This window comes from Lagenorhynchus albirostris, chromosome 2 (genome assembly GCF_949774975.1).
Source record: "Lagenorhynchus albirostris chromosome 2, mLagAlb1.1, whole genome shotgun sequence".
Taxonomy (NCBI): domain Eukaryota; kingdom Metazoa; phylum Chordata; class Mammalia; order Artiodactyla; family Delphinidae; genus Lagenorhynchus; species Lagenorhynchus albirostris.
The window spans coordinates 53,558,215-53,577,701 of NC_083096.1; the positions used below are offsets into that span (position 1 = coordinate 53,558,215).

A 19,487-nucleotide genomic window follows, 5' to 3' on the forward strand; every position below is an offset into this window, starting at 1 on the left:
AGATGGTGTTTGCCAGGATTTCACATTTGGTACCAAAATATGAAAGTGGTTCTTTGGTCTTGTTAGGTAAGATGTAACCACTCCCTATTTTCCTAAATAACTCTAAATTGTACCTGGCTCTGATTATCTTGATGTTATGTTTTTTAGTACTTAACCTTTGAAAGATTGAATGCTTGGTTACTTAGAACCAGTACTACCATGAGACAGTTGACACATTTTGTGGAACTGTAATGGAGTTAGTGTCAGTACCAAAATATATATGGATTGAGCAATGTCCTTATTATTGTACCATTTATTATTACTATACCATTTGATAAGTTTGGATACTGCTTTTGAAGCAGGTAATACATTAAAAAGTTAGGCAGAGTATAAATAAGGCACTGATTAAAAGTTTAACTTGAGAGTCAAACTGATTGCCATAAGACCCTTGCTTAACTGAGATGATGTGCCTTATAAATAGAAAATAGTAGAATTAAATAATTTTCTGTATCTATATCTGTTCTGCATTGTTGTTTTTTAAATGCAGTTAAATGACACACATAACCTTTTGGCAAGCTTAAGGTTGTGCAATATAATATCTACCTTTAGTTTTGGCAGTTGGTGTGAAAATGTCTTCTTCACAAGATTGAACTGAAGATCATTATTTAAAAAAAAAATAACAAGATGAAAAGTTCAAATAATCACTACTAATAATGGTTTGAATAGTACTAGGTTCACTTTGTGGTCTATCTAAAGTTCTGTGGTAAGGTTGCAAAATCAGATGCCTAAAATGGCCATCTAATTTTCTCTTAAATCAGTATACATTATGCTTATTTGCTCTTATGTCTTTCTTTTTCTTTATTTCTAAGTTTTTCTGAGTTCTTTCACCTCTTTTCAAATAAGCTTTTCTTCCTAATACTTGGTTTCTGAGGTTATCTAATTGAGAATTTTCTTTATCTTTCAATGCTTTTGTCATTTTCTTTATTTTTTTAGTACATCTTAAAATATTAGATTTTAATTTCCATTTATCTTGTTTTCCTGTTGTGCTTTCGTTGTTTCTAGGGGTGGTATTATGCTCCATATTCAACTGTGAACTCTTTGTGCTGCTTATGTTTTAGAGTGATTAAACATAAAATATGTTTCATGCTTATATTCATTGTTACCATTTTTAGAGCTCTTTATTTATTTATTTGTGTGTATTTGCTGTCCCACTTTGTATTCCTTCTTCCCGTAGAACTTACATCAATATATCATGCAGTGAAGGTCTGTGTACGATGAATTCTTTAAGTTATTTGTATTTGAAAATTACTTGTTTTGCCTTCATATTCAAACATTTTTTTTTGCTGGGTATAAAATTCCAAGTTTAAAGTTTTTTTCATGCAGTATTTTGAAGATGTCACTCCATTGTCTTTGGCGATATATATACAGTGTTTTTTAGTATCAGGTATACAGCAAAGTGATTCAGTTGTACATATATATATATCCTCTTTCAGATTCTTTTCCATTATAGGTTATTGCAAGATATGGAATACAGTTCCCTGTGCTATACAGTAGGTCCTTGTTGGTTACCTACTTTATGTATAGTAGTTTGTACGTGCTTGTTTCAAACTCCTAATTTATCCTGCCCCCTCCCCGCCCCACTATCCCCTTTGGTAATCATAAGTTTGTTTCTATGTCTGAGTCTGTTTCTGCTTTGTAAATAAGTTTATTTGTATCATTTTTTTAGATTCCATATGTAAGTGCTATCATATAATATTAGTCTTTGTCTGACTTCACTTAATATGATAATCTCTGGGTCCATCCATGTTGCTGCAAATGGCATTATTTCATTTTTTTATGGCTGAGTAATATTCCATTGTGTATATATACCACATCTTCTTTATCCATTCATCTGTTGATGGACATTTGGGTTGTTTCCATGTCTTGGCTATTGTAAATAGTGCTGCTGTGAACATTGGGGTGCATGTTTCTTTTCAAATTAGAGTTTTCTCTGGATATATGCCCACGAGTGGAATTGCAAAATCATATGGTAACTCTATTTTTAGTTTTTAAGGAATTTCCAGACTGTTTACCATAGTGGATGCACCAATTTACATTCCCAACAGTGTAGAAGGGTTCCTTTTTCTCCACACCCTCTCCAGCATTTATTATTTGTAGACTGTTTAATGATGGCTGTTCTGACTGGTGTGATACCTCATTGTAGTTGTGATTTGCCTTTCTAGTAATTAGTGGTATTGAGCATCTTTACATGTGCCTATTGGCCATCTGTATGTCTTCTTTGGAGAAATGTTTGTTTAGGACTTCTGCCCATTTTTTGATTGGGTCTTTTTTTTTTTTTTTGATATTGAGTTGCATGAGCTGTCTGTATATTTTGGAAATTAATCCCTTATTGGTAGCATCGTTTGCAAATATTTTCTCCCTACAAGTCTGTAGGTTGTCCTTTTGCTTTGTTTATGGTTTTCTTTGCTGTGCGAAAGCATATAAGTTTGACTAAGTCCCATTTGTTTGTTTTTGTTTTTATTTCCATTTCTCTTGGAGAGGGATCCAAAAAAATATTGCTACGATTTATGTCAAAGAGTGTTCTGCCTGTGTTTTCCTCTAAGAATTTTGTAGTATTTGGTCTTATATTTAGGTCTTTAATCCATTTTGAGTTTATTTTTGTGTATGGTGTTAGAGAATGTTCTAATTTCATTCTTTCACTTGTATAGGTTTCCCAGCACCGCACTACAGCCGTTTAACGATTGTCACTGGGCAGGCAGTGCCTCTAATACTGGTTATGCTAGAGGTGATGTTTTTGGTAAACAGGCAGGGTTTGTGTTTGCCGAGTTCCTTTTACTTTTTTTAATCTTTCCTTAATGCAAGCCTGTGTTGGGTTAACAGTGTTTTTAATAAATAATTTAGTGTTGGGTTGTATTTATTAGCTGTTAATTATCAGTGTACTATCAGTTACTGATGTAAGCTTGTGCGAGGAGAAAAATTTCTTGTTACTCATGTTAACAGTATTGCTTCTATAGTTATATAGATTAGTCCAATAGTCAGGCTAGGAGTTGATTTACTTATTGTTGGAATTAAAACATTGTTTTATTGTTGAGCTTGAATGCTTTTTCAATTGGTGGCTGCTTTTAGGCCAACTATGGTTTAAGTTTATTTTACTCTCTAGTTAAGGTTGTATCCATTTCTAAAAAGCTGTACCTTTTTAGACTAACGATTAAATATACGTTGAGACTTAATGTGGTTTTTAGTATTATTTAGCATTGAACTGAAATTCTTTTCTTGGACAACCAGCTATCACCAGGCTCGTTAGGCTTTTCACCTCTACTTATAAGTCTTCTCACTATTTTGCCATATAGATGAGTTCGTTCTAGTTACTGCTCGTAAGTAGCTCATCTGGTTTTGGGTAGTTTAGCTTACGGTCTCTTTGCTAAGTTGTTACTAGTTAAGTCATTATGCAAAAGGTACAAGGGGTAAGCTTTGCTTTTTTTTACTTTTAGTGTTTCTTTCATCTTTCCTTTATGGTACTTTCTCTATAGCGCCATTGGTGGTTGAATTTCTATCTCCTATACTTTAGATGTATAATGAATGTTTTATTTGATTGGTTTATGGTAGGAGCGGTGGGGGGGTGTGGGCTAGATTTAGTTCAAGATATACACAGGTTGTGGAATCTTCTAGGTGTAAACTAGATGCTTTGTTTAAGCTACATCTTGTTTTATCCAAGCACACTTTCCAGTATGCTTACCTTGTTACGACTTGTCTCCTCTCGTATAGTTGCTTAGCATGGGTTAGTAAGCTGGGGCTTTGCTGTGGTACTTGAGGAGGGTGACAGGCGGTGTGTGCGAGCTTCATGGCCTTATTCAATTAAGCACTCTGCTCTTAATTTACTACTAAATCCTCCTTTGGTTTTTAGATTTCATAAAAACTTTCGTGTGAGTATGAGGGGTGTTCTTAGTATAGAAAATGTAACCCATTTCTTCCCATCCCATAGGTTACACCTTGACCTAACGTTTTTATGTAGGGTAGTTATACTTACTTTCGTTTCCTTCTAGGGTTTGCTGAAGATGGCGGTATATAGACTGAAGTAGCAAGGGTTGGTGAGGTTGATCGGGGTTTATTGGTTACAGAACAGGCTCCTCTAGAGGGATATGAAGCACCGCCAAGTCCTTTGAGTTTTAGGCCGTTGCTAGTAGTACTCTGGCGAATAGTCTTGTTCTGTGACTATTTAGGTTTACGACTAAGCATAGTGGGGTATCTAATCCCAGTTGGGGTCTTAGCTGTCGTGTAGTCAGATTGTATTAAAGTCACTTTCGTGGTTTAGCTTAGTTTTAATTATGGCTTTTTACAGCTTAATTAAGATTTGACTTTATTCTGTGTGATTCCTTAATGCTCTTTACGCCGGGTCTCTATTAATTTGGGTCAGTTGTATGACTGCGGTGGCTGGCACGAAGTTTACCAACCCTAGTTATCCTGACGTAGTCAAACTTTCGTTCGTGGCTTAATTTTTATCACTGCTGTGTCCCGTGAGGGTGTGGCTAAGCAAGGTGTTGTGAGCTGCTAGTGTTGCGTGCTTGATACCCGCTCCTTTTGATCTTTGTGATTTGGAGGGCATTCTCACTGGGATGTGGATGCTTGCATGTGTAAGTCTGTTAAGAATTAATAGAAAGGCTGGGACCAAACCTTTATGTTGATGGGGCTGGCGAGCCCATCTAGGCATTTTCAGTGTCTTGCTTTATGAAAAATTTAAGCTACATTAACCTATGGGATGTGAAAGATGTTCATATAATTTCATTATGGGGCTTGTGTCAGATTTAGTATTGATTTATGAATAAAATGGTTTGTAGATCTAGAGAGGAACCTGTCTAGGGGTGTGGTGAATATCCAAGCAGATGGTTAGTTTTGTATGGGATGAGGGGTGTTTGATCCACTACGAGATACAGTTTTTTGAGCCCGGGGGGAATAGTGGAGTACTACTATGTCCTGTAACCATTAATTTAATTGCACATGTTGGTTGTGCTAGTCAAATAACAAATACATACAAGTCCAGCTACAAGTTGCTTGACCGTGACGAGACCTTTTAAGGTCATAGCTGAGTCTGTGCAAATCCCCCCCCAAATATAAAAAATACCAAATGTATGAAATCTCAGTTATGTGTGAGCATGGGCTGATTAGTCATTAACCCATCGAGATGTCTTATTTAAGGGGAACAAGTGGGCGATTTTAAGTTAAAATGGTCCTGAAGTAAGAACCAGATGTCTTATAAAGATCACCATTAGCTACCCTCACGGTTTATGGGCCCCGTGCGAGAAGAGGGATCCCTGCCGAGCGGGTTGCTGGTTTCACGCGGCATGCTGATTAAGCTCGTGATCTAATGGAGGGGCCATAATGTTAGTTGACTTAAACTGATTTAGGGACATGTCCTATGTACGACCAATAATTTATACGTAATATGTAAAATTAATGCAATTCAATACGAGCTTCAACTGCTCGTGGGGAAAATAATTGAATGCACAGTTATACATAGCATGTACATATATACATTTACAGGAAGACACTATTATTGACATGTGGGAGTACATGTGTGTATGATTTATATGACAAAAGTATTATAAAATAAATTATTTTCAATACTGACATAGCACGGTAGCCTTGTGGTTATTCTACAATAAACCTTTTTCAGGGAATAGTTTATGTAGAATTTCAGCTTTGGGTGCTGGCGGTGAGGTGTTAATGCTTCTTCCTTGAGTCTTAGGGAGGTGTGGTTTTCTCCTTTTCCAGTTTACAAAGCCGGGATATTTTGCTACACTACAAAGACTCTTCATTTTAGGAGTTTTTTCTCAATAAGACTAGTTACTAGGATTAGGAGAAAATATAAGATGGATGCTAATTGGCCTACAATTATGTATGGGTGTTCTACGGGTTGGCCTCCAATTCATGTTAGGGTCAGGAGATCTGCGACTAGTACTCAGAATAAAAGTTGGCTGAAGGGTCGGAATATTATGCCTCGTTGTTTGGTTGTGTGGAGTATTGGGATGAATATTAGGATAAGGATTGAGAGTAGTAGGGCTAAAACTCCTCCTAGTTTGTTGGGAATTGATTGTAGGATTGCGTATGCAAATAGGAAGTACCATTCTGGTCTAATGTGTGGTGGGGTGTTGAGTGGCTTTGCTGGGGTGTAGTCGGGGTCTCCTAGTAGGTCAGGTGCGAATAAGGTTAATGTAAGTAGGGTTAAGATTAGTAGTAAGGCACCCAGGATGTCTTTGATTGTGTAGTAGGGGTGAAATGGGATTTTGTCTGTGTTGGATGGAATTCCTGTGGGGTTGTTAGATCCTGTTTCGTGGAGGAATAGTAGGTGGACGGCTGCTAGTGCTAGGATGATAAAAGGGAGAATGAAGTGGAAGGCAAAGAAGCATGTTAGTGTCGCTTTGTCTAGGGAAAAGCCACCTCAGATTCACTCGACTAGAGTGGTACCGATGTGGGGGATTGCTGATAGAAGGTTGGTAATGACGGTTGTGCCTCAAAATGATATTTGTCCTCAGGGTAGGACATAGCCTACGAATGCAGTAGCTATAACTGTGAATAGTAGGATTACTCCAATGTTTCATGTTTCTTGGAAGGCGTGGGAGCCATAGTATAGGCCACGTCCTACGTGGGCGTAAAGGCAAATGAAGAATATGGAAGCTCTGTTTGCATGTAGATAGCGAATAATTCAGCCGTAATTAACATCTCGGCAAATATGTGTGACAGATGAGAAGGCAGTTGTCGTGTCTGGTGTGTAGTGTGTTGCTAGGAATAGGCCTGTTAGGATTTGTATGATTAGGAAGAGGCCAAGTAGGGAGCCAAAGTTCCATCATGAAGAGATGTTTGATGGGGTGGGAAGGTCGATAAATGTGTTATTGAGATATTTTATTAGTGGGTGTGCTTTTCGAATGTTGGTCATTAGTGTTCTTGTGGTTGAATGACAGCGATGATTTTTCATGTCATTGGTCATGTTGAAGTCCATGTGAGAATAATGATGACATACATTGTTTTCATTATAAGCATTATTTTTGTAATTAGTTTTGTGGGGGTTTCTTCAAAGCCTTCGCCTATTTTTGGGGGTTTAGGGTTGATTGTGGGTGGTGGTGTTGGGTGTGGGATTGTTTTAAACTTTGGTGGTTCATTTTTAGGTTTAATAGTAGTTTTGGTTTATCTGGAGGGAATATTGGTTCTGTTTGGTTACACGACAGCTATGGCTACTGAGCAGTACCCTGAGGTTTGTGTTTCTAACAAAGTTGTGTTAGGGGCATTTCTTTTAGGATTAGTGGTAGAGTGTTTGGTAATATTATACGTTTTAGAGAGTGAGAAAGTGGAGATTGTGTTTGAGTTTCATGGGTTGGGGAATTGGGTTATTTATGATACAGGAGATTCTGGGTTTTTTAGTGAGGAAGCTATGGGAATTGCTGCTTTATACAGTTATGGTACTTGGTTGGTGATTGTTACAGGTTGGTCATTATTTATTGGTGTTGTAGTTATTATGGAGATTACTCGGGGTAATTAAATAAGAGTATACTAAGAGTAATAGTGATAGGAAAGATAAAAAGTAGAGTTTGATAAGGCCTTGTTGGTTTGAGGTTAGCATGGAAGCCTTTAGTTGAATAAAGGCTGTGGTTTTGGGTAGGATGATTTCTAGTCAGGTTAGGTCTAGTAGGGAGGTTGCTAGTTTTTGGCCTATTGGTAGGTTCAGGTGAGGGGGTAGGCGATGTATGATTGTGGGGAAATATCCTAATAGAGTGGAGAATTTAGTGGAGTTTGAGGAGTGTATATATTTTAAGTTTTGTGTGTTGAGGTTGATTTCGAATGTGAGGATAAAGCCTAAAGTCGTTATTACGAGGGCGGTTAGTTTTAGGTGTAAGGGTGTGGTTATTAAGGGAGTGGTTATTGGAGGAATGTTGTTGGATAGAATGAAGCCAGCAAAGATGCTTCTGATGTTTGATAGGGTTAATTAATAGGGGATTGTTTTCATTAATGTTCATGGAGGCAGGGAAGCGAGGTTGTCCTAGTAGTGTGAAGAAAATGATGCAAGTGCTATAGATAGCTGTGAGGGAGGTAGCGGTTAGAGTTAATAATAGGGCTCAGGCGTTGGTATAAGATGAAGTGGCGGCTTCAATGATGGTGTCTTTAGAGTAGAATCCGGTGAAGAATGGTATTCCTGTTAGTGGGAGACAGCCAATGGTAAGAGCAGTTGTGGTGAAGGGAAGGGCTTTGTATAGTTCTCCTATTTTTCGAATGTCTTGTTCGTTATTCAGGTTATGGATGACAGAGCCAGAACATAAGAAGAATATAGCTCTGAAGAAGGCGTGTGTGCAAATATGTAAGAATGCTAAGTAAGGTTGGTTGAGACCAATTGTTACTATTATTAAGCCTAGTTGGCTGGAGGTGGAAAAAGCAATAATTTTTTTGATATCATTTTGGGTGAGAGCGCAAATGGCTATGAATACGGTGGTGAGGGCGCCTAGAGAAAGAGTTATTGTTTGAATGAGTTAGTTATTTTCTATTAGGGGGTAGAAACGGATAAGTAGGAAAATTCCTGCTACAACTATTGTACTTGAGTGGAGTAGGGCTGAAACTGGGGTGGGGCCTTCTATTGCTGAAGGGATCAGGGGTGAAGTACGAATTGGGCTGATTTTCCAGCTGCGGCTAGTACAGTTATTGAAGAGACTGTCTTTTCTCCATTGTATACTCTTGCCTCCGTTGTTGTGGATTAAATGATCATAAGTGCATGAGTTGATTTCTGAGCTTTCTATCCTATTCCATTGATCTATATGTCTGTTTTAGTGCCAGTACCATACTGTTTTGATTACAGTAGCTTTGTAGCATAGTTTGAAGCCAGGGAGCATGATTCCTCCAACTCTGTTCTTTTTTCTAAGGATTGTTTTGGCTATTTGGGGTCTTTTGTGTTTCCATACAAATTTAAATTTTTCTTGTGAAAAATGCCATTGGTAATTTGATAGGGGTTGCCTTGAATCTGTAGATTGCCTTGAGTAGTATGGTTATTTTAACAATAGTCTCAATCTTGGAGAAGTGACCCTCCGTAGGAGACATCTTACTCATCCCAGCAGTGCACTCCCCTCTCATCACCCAAGGGCCAGGTGCCAGATGGTCCCAGGGTAGAATCTGGCCTGCCTTTGCAGACTAGGTCTGCAGGCTGTGGGACTGTCATTTTCTTGCTTCTGGTGTCTGCCTTCTGGTGAGTGAGGCTGGTCTAGAGGCTTGTGACACTTCCTGGTGGGAGGGGCCGATGCCTGCCTCCTGGTGGGTAGAACTGGGGCCCTCTGGTGGGCAAGGCTGTGTCTAGGGGCATGTCTGGAGGGAGCTGTGTGCTTAGGAAATCTTTAGGTAGCTTGTCTGCTGATGGGTGGGGCTGTGTGCCCACCCAGTTTGTTGTTTGGCCTGAGGCATCCCAGCCTTGGAGCCTATAGGTGTTAGGTGGGACCAGGTCTTGGTGCCAAAATGTCAGCCTCCGGGAGACAGCTCTCTTGCCCTTGGTCCCAGTGGGTGTGAGGTTTTGTTTGTGCCCTTTAATAGTGAAGTCTCTATTTCCCCCAATCCTGTGGAGCTCCTGTAATCAAGCCTCACTGGCCTTCAAAGCCAGATGCTCTGGGGGCTCTTCTTCCTGGCGCTGGACCCCTGAGCTCCAGGACCCGACTTGGGGCTCAGAACTTTCCCTCCTATGGGAGAACCTCTGTAATACAATTATTCTCCAGTTTGTGGGTCACCCACCCGGGAGGTATGGGATTTGATTATATCACGAATCTGCCTCTCCTACTGGTCTTTTTGGGGTTCCTTCTTTATGTCTTTAATTGTAGAAATTTTTTCTGGTACGTTTCAGTCTTTTTCAAAGATGGTTGTTCTGCATATTGTGATTTTGGTGTGTTCGTGAGAGGAGGTGAGCCCAAGGTCTTTCTATTCTACCATCCTGGCCACTCTCCCCAACCCAGTTTTTTTAAATGGGCAAAAGAGTTGAAATAGATTTCCTTTATGGAGTATTGCAGCAACCAATTCCCCTCTTTGCAGATGATCCATCACCTCTAGAAGTTGGATAATGACTGTTACTGGTTTAATATGAAAGGGTATAACTCAGGAACAGCCACATGGAAGAGATGCATAGGACAAGGTATTGGGAAAGGGTGCAGAGCATCCACGCTATCTCCAAGTGTGCCACTCTCCCCGAATCTACAGGTGTTAACCAATCTGGAAGCTCTCTGAACTCTCTTGGCTAGTATAGTTTCTGATGAGAGGTCTGCTGTATTCTTATCTTTGTTCCTCTATATGTGATGTGTCTTTTTTCTATGACTGCCTTCAAGATTTTCTCTTCATTTTTGCCTTTATCAGTTTAAATGCATTGTATGTGTCAGGGTGTTTTTTTGTTTTTTAAAATTCTGCTTGGACAGCAAAGGAAACCATAAACAAGACCAAAAGACAACCCTCAGAATGGGAGAAAATATTTGCAAATGAAGCAACTGACAAAGGATTAATCTCCAAAATTTACAAGCAGCTCATGCAGCTCAATAACCAAAAAACAAACAACCCAATCCAAAAATGGGCAGAAGACCTAAATAGACACTTCTCCAAAGAAGATATACAGACTGCCAACAAACACATGAAAGAATGCTCAACATCATTAATCATTAGAGAAATGCAAATCAAAACTACAATGAGATATCATCTCACACTGGTCAGAATGGCCATCATCAAAAAATCTACAAACAATAAATGCTGGAGAGGGTGTGGAGAAAAGGGAACACTCCTACACTGTTGGTGGGAATGTAAATTGGTACAGCCACTATGGAGAACAGTATGGAGGCTCCTTAAAAAACTACAAATAGAACTACCATACGACCCAGCAATCCCACTACTGGACATATACCCTGAGCAAACCATAATTCCAAAAGAGTCATGTACCAAAATGTTCATTGCAACTCTGTTTACAATAGCCAGGACATGGAAGCAGCCTGAGTGTCCATCGACAGATGAATGGATAAAGAAGATGTGGCACATAGATACAATGGAATATTACTCAGCCATAAAAAGAAACAAAATTGAGTTATTTGTAGTGAGGTGGATGGACCTAGAGTCTGTCATACAGAGTGAAGTAAGTCAGAAAGAGAAAAACAAATACCGTATGCTAACACATATATATGGAATCTAAGGAAAAAAAAAAGTCATGAAGAACCTAGGGGTAAGACGGGAATAAAGACACAGACCTACTAGAGAATGGATTTGAGGATATTGGGAAGGGGAAGGGGAAGCTGTGACAAAGTGAAAGAGTGGCATGGACATATATACACTACCAAATGTAAAAAAGATAGCTAGTGGGAAGCAGCCGCATAGCACAGGGAGATCAGCTTGGTGGTTTGTGACCACCTAGAGGGGTGGGATAGGGAGGGTGGGAGGGAGGGAGACGCAAGAGGGAAGAGATATGGGAACATATGTATATGTATAACTGATTCACTTTGTTATAAAGCAGAAATTAACACACCATTGTAAAGCAATTATACTCCAATAAAGATGTTAAAAAGAAAAACAGTTCTGCTTGGGGTTTTCTGAACTTCTTGGATATGTGGTAAAATGTCTTTTTTTGTTGTTGTTACTTAAAAAAATTTCAGCCACTGTCTCTTCATGTATTTTGATTCATTTTATATTGACTCACAGCCCATAGATGCTCTGTTTTCTTTTTTCCCCTTTTTTTTTAATTTGGATACATCTTCTGATTCACTGCTTCTTTTCTTAACTTGTATTTCGTGTATTAATGAACCCATGGAAATGATCCTTTGTCTCTGATGTTGTGATCTTGTGGAGTTTTACCTTGGGCATGTGTAACTAGTATTCAACAATGAACTTGATGAGAACACTATGTAGACTTTTTAGGATTTTCTTCTTGTAGCTCGTCCGTCTCTGGTGTTCTGCCCTGTAAATTCTTTCCCCTTTATCCTTCCTGAACTCAGCAAGATTGTGGTGCTCTGCTTGTGTGCTCCCTCCTTGGGCCTGTGAAACTTTCTGTGAAGGCAAAAAGCTGAATGAATCTATGATAGTGTTCACTTCATTTGTTCCCCTTCCCTCAGAGATCTCAGTACTGTGTTGCTTAGTGTCCAGTGTCTAAAAGCAGTTGCTTCATTTATCTTATCCCTCTCCCCCATTTTCTAAGTGTGTATAGTAAGAGGGTAAGTTCGCGTCAATTAAATTTTGACCTCCAGTGCTAATCATGAGCTAATCATGTGCACATTGTTCATTCACCACCCAAGTCTCCTCTTTTGCTTTGTTTTACTTTGTCATATTTCTTTGATTCTAATTTTTGCTTCATTTACTTTGACATATTTGAAAATTGGGTTATATGTTATAGATGATGGAATTAAGAAAAATTCTTCTTGGCTAGGTGGCAGTTGGAGGTAGCTGTCATTTCATACAGATGTGTCAACAGAGAAAATGCCTGCCTCAAAATATGAATATATATTTCAGCAGATTGGAAGAAAGTCTCTCAGACAATTGTGAATTACTGTTTTATTCCCTGTGAACTAAATGTTTGAATGTGGGAGAGAGAGGTGGAGGAGATTTTGGAATTTGGTGAATTAGAAGTGTTTAGCAGCATTCCTAAAGCTGGAGTCAAATGTAGGTGAGCTGGCTGAACGTAAACTTGGCTTACAATCCCAAGAACAGTAGCTTTTAGTTAGTTCTATTATGGATTCTCTCAGTAAAGGATACTTTACCAAAGTAATAGACAATATTATGTGGAAAAATCTGCATATCAGTGACTTAGTCAAAAAGTGATTCAGAAAAGCTAGACCCTGAAGAATGAGAATTAGTTGGAAAACCTAATTATTATTATTATTTTTTAAATTTCATTTTTATTTATTTATTTATTTGGTTGGTTGGTTGTGTTGGATCTTCATTGCTGTGCGTGGGCTTTCTCTGGTTGCATCTAGTGGGGGCTACTCTTCGTTGTGGGGCGCGGGCTTCTCATTGTGGTGGCTTCTCTTGTTGCAGAGCATGGGCTCTAGGTGCGCGGGCTTCAGTGATTGTGGCACATGGGCTCAGTAGTTATGGCTCACGGGCTCTAGAGCGCAGGCTCAGTAGTTGTGGCCCACGGGCTTAGTTGCTCCACGGCATGTGGGATCTTCCTAGACAAGGGATTGAACCCGTGTCCCCTGCATTGGCAGGCAGGTTCTTAACCACTGTGACACCAGGGAAGTCCCTGAAAACCTAATTATATATAAGTATATGTGTGTGTGTTTTTTCCACAAGAGTGGTGTATGATAAAACTTGTTTAAGTCTAAAGAACTTTTTAGAAAAGGGTAAAATTCCTAACTGATAAGAAAGTATTATCATAGTTTAATTAGCAGAGTTGTTTCTTTTTTAGTTGCATATGATGGTACAGATTATTATTGATGTCATTTTTAGATTCTGTTGAATAAGGTATTGTATTCCTCCCCTTACTTCATTTCTTATTCTCCTGACCTCTTCTCTTGGTTTTCTATTCTATTGTAATTTATGTATGTTTTTGAATGTGTGTATACCTGTGAAATATATTTTTTTGTATTTTAATTTTATGTAAATTGTATTGTGTCACAGATCTTATTTTAATTTCTATTTTCACTTGACAAAATATCCAGCAATGGTGCTCCATGTACCTTTGGTTCATTCCTTTTGACTGTTGCATGATGTTTTGTAGTATTTATCTAGGTACATTTTATTTCTCCATCCTAGTAATTTTGAGCATTAAGGCTGCCTCTAATTCCCTACTGTAACAAGAAGTATCCAGTTTGTTGCAAGTATCCTCATAGGTATTCCCTGTTGACAGATGTGGATGTTTCTCTCTTAGCTGTACACATACATGCACAGACACACATATATATACATAAATGGAAACACAGCTATACGTATATATTTACATATATGTACACACATGCTACACATATACTCCAGGATGTGTATATATTTATATCTGTACCTATTTACAAATAATCTCGAGAGTGGGATTGCTGGGTCATAAGTATATGAATATGCAATGTAAGTTGCTAGTTAGAGTAACTCTTCATGAAGATTCTTGTTTCTCCATATCCTCCCTAACATACTTGATATTCTAATTTTCTAATAACTTAATGGGGATAAAGTGTTATTTTATTATTTTAATTGGCATTTTTTGATTACTAGTGAGTTGGAACATCTTTCCACGTACTTGAAAGGCAGTGTGTTTTCCCCTGCTGTGAATTAGGAATTGACATTCTTTCCCATTTTTTCTATTGGATTTTCTGTCTTATATGTTGATTTACAAGAATCGCTTGTGTTATGGTGCTACAAGAGACATGAATGGTCACAGCAGGGGCTTTAATCCATTTGTGATTTCTTCCCCCTTTTTGATGCTGCCACTTTGTCAGATGTCCATAAAAAGTTTTGAGGGGTGTCCATAAACATTTTGGGGGGTCTGTATAAAGTTTTGGGGGTTGTATAAAATTTCAGGTGTCTATGTAATGTTTGGCCTGGCTGCCAATTCATATACTTGCTATGCTTGTACTTATGCTTAGGTCTTCTGGCTCATCGTCCTTCAATGCTATTGATAGACAGAGTAGAAGGGGTTCTAAATTGTTTGTTTACAGTTTTTCCCAGAACCTACTCCAGGTATGTTCTTGCTAATCAAAATTGGGAAGAGCTGGGAGTTGGGAATTCCCTGGCAGTCCAGTGGTTAGGACTCACGCTTCCAACTGCAGGGGTCACGGGTTCAGTCCCTGGTTGGGGAACTAAGATCCCACCTGCTGCACAGCATGGCCAAGAAAAATAACAAAAACAAAAACAAAAAACAAAATTGGGAAGAGTTAGTTGTGTTTTGTTAGGATCTCCTCTGTATTTCTATATTTCCTGCATATTTCAACCCTTTCTTGGGAAGGGGAGTGATCAGTTAGTCCTTTTCTTCCTTTATTCTATTGTAGGTATTTCTTCAAAAAAAATTTTTTGTTTTTGAAGTACAGTGTCTATTGAATGTGTACCATAAAGTCAAAAAATTGTAACTCAAATCACTGTAAGTCAGAGACCATCTGTTCAAGCTTTTTGCCCAGTTTTTAAATTGGGTTGTTTATTTTTCTGTTGTTGAGTTGTATGAGTTCTTCATATATTCTGGGTATAAGTCCCCTCTTGGATATGTGATATGCAAATTTTCTCTCCAGTTATGTGGGTTGTCTTTTGAGTTTTTTGACAATGTCCTTTGATGCACAAAAGTTTTAAATTTTGAATAAGTCCAGTTTATCTATTTTTTCTTCTGTTGCTCATGCTTTTGGGTCATATCTAAGAAACCATTGCCAAGCCCAATGTCATGAAGATTTATTGTGCCTTTTTCTAATAGGAAAATTCCTTCAGGTTTTTAGCTTGGGTGGATTCTACTCTTCCCACATTTGTATCATTGCTACAGATTTTTCCATTTTTTTTTCTTTTTGTGTATTCTGCCATTTATTTAATATTGTACACCAGGAATTGTACTAAGTACTTAATAGATATTTTGTTAATCAGTACAGTGATTCTATGATGTAAATATCATCCCAGTTATACCAAAGAGGAAACAGGGTTAGAGAGATTAAACTACTTGTCCAAAGTCAGAAAGCTGTAGGTAGCATAGCTAGGATTAATTTCAGTTGAATTCCATTTTTATTGGCAGTCTTGACCTTTAATGTGGTTGAAAAGCTAGCTTTTGGTGAAAAGAATGGAGACTTTCTTCTCTTTATTCACATGGTATTCAGAAGCCATTCCTTAAAAACTACTTATTGAAACTGATCTGATAGTAATTTTTAGGTACTGCATGCAATTTTAATATTAGTGGAACATATTATATGACAAGTTATATCATGTCCTGCTCTTTGTTTTTTTTTAAATAAACTAATGGGTGATAGAGCTCTATGTGAAATAAACCTATTGTCAATTCTTTTTGTTTTCAGGCCAAAATTTTTGATTCATTTTTCCCTCATACCCAACATCTAATCCATAGGAAACCAAAGCTCTACCTTCAAATTATATTTAGATTCTGACTAACCCTATTGCTATGCTACCCACTTAGTTTAATCCAGCATCCAAATTATTATAATAGCTTCTGTTTCTACAATTGCTTTCCTTAAGTCTTTTTTCAGCATATAGGGTAGAGTGATCAAGTTCATCAGTGTCAAATCATATCACTCCTGTGTTCCAAATCCTTCAGTGAATTCCTGTTTTATTCACTGTAAAAGCCAAAGTCCTTAACTTGATTTAAGGAAGTTCTTTGATATGACCCCTTGTTACCTCTCTGGCTTCCTATTCTACTATTTTCCCACTTGCTTATTCTACTCTAAACTGACCATCTTGCTAGTCTTTGAACATGGACCTCAGGATATTTGCACTTACTCTTACTGCTAGGTTGTGGTTGCCCCAGATTTTTGTGTGGATCATTTTCCTGCTATTTAGAAATATTTACTCAAATGTAAACTTCTCATTGAAGCGTCTCTGACTACTCTATGTAACCCAACCCAACACTTCCTATCCCCCTTCCCTACTTAATTTTTTCCTTATCATTTATCACTATCTAGCCTTACTGAGTAAGGTCATTTTTATTTATCTCATTTATTAAATGTGTTTTCCACTAGATTGTAGAACCATGAGGGACTTTTGTTTGTTTTATTCACCTCTCTGTCCTTGGTATCTAGAACAGTGTCTGGTATATAGTCAGTACCTAATATATAATTTGTTGAGTATATGACTGTTTTAAGATTTTTGGAATTTTCTGAGAGGGTATTGATAAGTATTCACAGTTGATTCATTCTGGTTGCTGAGGCCAGTCCTAAAAATACTTATTGTTGGCACTGTTGGAAGTCTAGACTGAGAGATCAGTCTGTTAAGATATTTTGCATCTTGCTTCTAAGCTTCATTTAATGCAGTATAAAACAGATGTGATGGTATTGTTACTCAGACTTACAAACATACTTACTTTGGGAACAGAAAGATCTCTTCCTCCAAATCTTAAAAATACTTTATTAGTGGTTTAAAAGGTTGGTGTATTAATATCTAGACCTTCTGTAATAGAAGAATTGGAATGTTTACTCTTGTTCACTTAACAGCTGAGTTTTAGAAATTAACCATTATTGGGACAACAGAGTTTCATCCAGAGGAACAGTTTTTTAAAATCAAAATAATATATGGAGTTATTACGACAATGTGGTGTTGGCAAGAGTAGACAGTTCAATATGAACGAACAGAGAGTCCAGAAATAGACCCACGTAAATGTAGTCAACTGATCTTTGACAAAGTAGCAGAGGCAAAACAGTGTAGGAAAGATAGTCTTTCTAGCAGATGGTGCTGGAACAACTGTTCATCCACATGCAAAAAAAAAAAAAAAAAATCTAAAAACAGACCTTATCCCTATTCACCAAATTACTTCAAGATGTATCACAGACCTAAATGTAAAATGCAAAGCCATTAAATTCCTAGACAATGACAGGGGAAATCTAGATAACCTTGAGTTTGGTGATGACTTTTTAGACACAACACCAAAGGCATGATCTATGAAAGAAAGGATCAAAAAACAAAACTTCTTTAAAACTAAAAATTTCTCCTCAGGGTGAGAGACACTGTCAAGAGAATGAAAAGATAAGCCACAGATTTGGAGAAAGTATTTCTAGAAGACATATCTCATATAGGATTTTTATCTAAAATATACAAAGAACTCTTAAAACTCAACAGTAAGAAAGCAACCTGATTTATTTATTAAAAATTTTTTAAAAAAATGTTTATTTATTTTCTTATTAGTCACCCATTTTATACACATCAGTGTATACCTGTCAATCCCAATCTCCGAGTTCATCACACCACCACCACCACCCCCTGCCACTTTCCCCCCTTTGGTGTCCATACGTTTGTTCTCTACTTCTGTGTCTCAATTTCTGCTCTGCAAACCGGTTTGTCTGTACCGTTTTCTAGGTACCACATATATGTGTTAATATACAATATTTGTTTTACTCTTTCTGACTTACTTCACTCTGTATGACACTCTCTAGATCCATCCACGTCTCTACAAATGACCCAATTTCGTTTCTTTTTATGGCTTAGTAATATTCCATTGTATATATGTACCACATCTTCTTTATCCATTCATCTGTCGATGGGCATTTAGGTTGCTTCCATGACCTGGCTATTGTAAATAGTGCTGCAGTGAACATTGGGGTGCATGTGTCTTTTTGAATTATGGTTTTCTCTGGGTATATGCCCAGAAGTGGGATTGCTGGGTCATATGGTAATGCTATTTCTAGTTCCTTAAGGAACCTCCATACTGTTCTCCGTAGTGGCTGTATCAATTTACATTCTCACCAACAGTGCAAGAGGATTCCTTTTCTCCACACCCTCTCCAGCATTTGTTGTTTGTAGATTTTCTGATGATGCCCGTTCTAACTGGTGTGAGGTGATACCTCATTGTAGTTTTGATTTGCATTTCTCTAATAATTAGTGATGTTGAGCAGCTTTTCATGTGTTTGTTGGCAGTCTGTATATCTCCTTTGGAGAAATGTCTATTTAGGTCTTCTGCCCATTTTTGGATTGGGTTGTTTGTTTTTTTAATATTGAGCTGCATGAGCTGTTTATATATTTTGGAGATTAATCCTTTGTCCGTTGATTCGTTTGCAAATATTTTCTCCCATTCTGAGGGTTATCTTTTCATCTTGTTTATGATTTTCTTTGCTGTGCAAAAGCTTTTAAGTTTCCTTAGGTTCCATTTGTTTATTTTTGTTTATATTTCCATTACTCTAGGAGGTGGATGAAAAAATGTCCTGCTGTGATTTATGTCAAAGAGTGTTCTTCCTATGTTTTCCTCTAAGAGTTTGATAGTGCCCAGTCTTACATTTAGCTCTGTAATCTATTTGGAGTTTATTTTTGTGTATGGTGTTAGGGAGTGTTCTAATTTCTTTCTGTTCCATGTAGCTGTCCAGTTTTCCCAGCACCACTTATTGAAGAGGCTGTTTTTTCTCCATTGTATATTCTGCTTCCTTTGTCAAAAATAAGGTGACCATATGTGCATGGGTTTATCTCTGGGCTTTCTATCCTGTTCCATTGATCTATATTTCTGTTTTTGTGCCAGTACCATATTGTTTTGATTACTGTAGCTTTGTAATATAGGCTGAAGTCAGGGAGTCTGATTCCTCCAGTTCCGTTTTTTTCCCTCAATACTGCTTTGGCTATTTGGGGTCTTTTATGTCTCCATACAAATTTTAAGACTTTTTGTTCTAGTTCTGTAAAAAATGCTATTAGTAATTTGATAGGGATTGCATTGAATCTGTAGATTGCTTTAGGTAGTATAGTCATTTTCACACTATTGATTCTTCCAATCCAAGAACATGGTATGTCTCTCTATCTGTTGGTATCATCGTTAATTTCTTTCATCAGTGTCTTATAGTTTTCTGCATACAGGTCTTTTGTCTCCCTAGGTAGGTTTATTCCTAGGTATTTTATTCTTTTTGTTGCAGTGGTAAATGGAAGTG

The 19,487-nt window shown here is 37.7% G+C and overlaps 1 protein-coding gene and 2 pseudogenes across 7 annotated transcripts in view; 1 reads left to right on the top strand and 2 right to left on the bottom strand.

Moving 5' to 3' along the window:
• COP1 (COP1 E3 ubiquitin ligase) overlaps positions 1-19,487 on the top strand; it is a 268,166-nt gene that overhangs the window by 12,803 nt on the left and 235,876 nt on the right. The window lies entirely within an intron of this gene.
• Positions 5,789-6,910, bottom strand: LOC132510538 (cytochrome b-like; annotated as a pseudogene).
• On the bottom strand, positions 7,299-11,826 carry LOC132516430 (NADH-ubiquinone oxidoreductase chain 5-like; annotated as a pseudogene).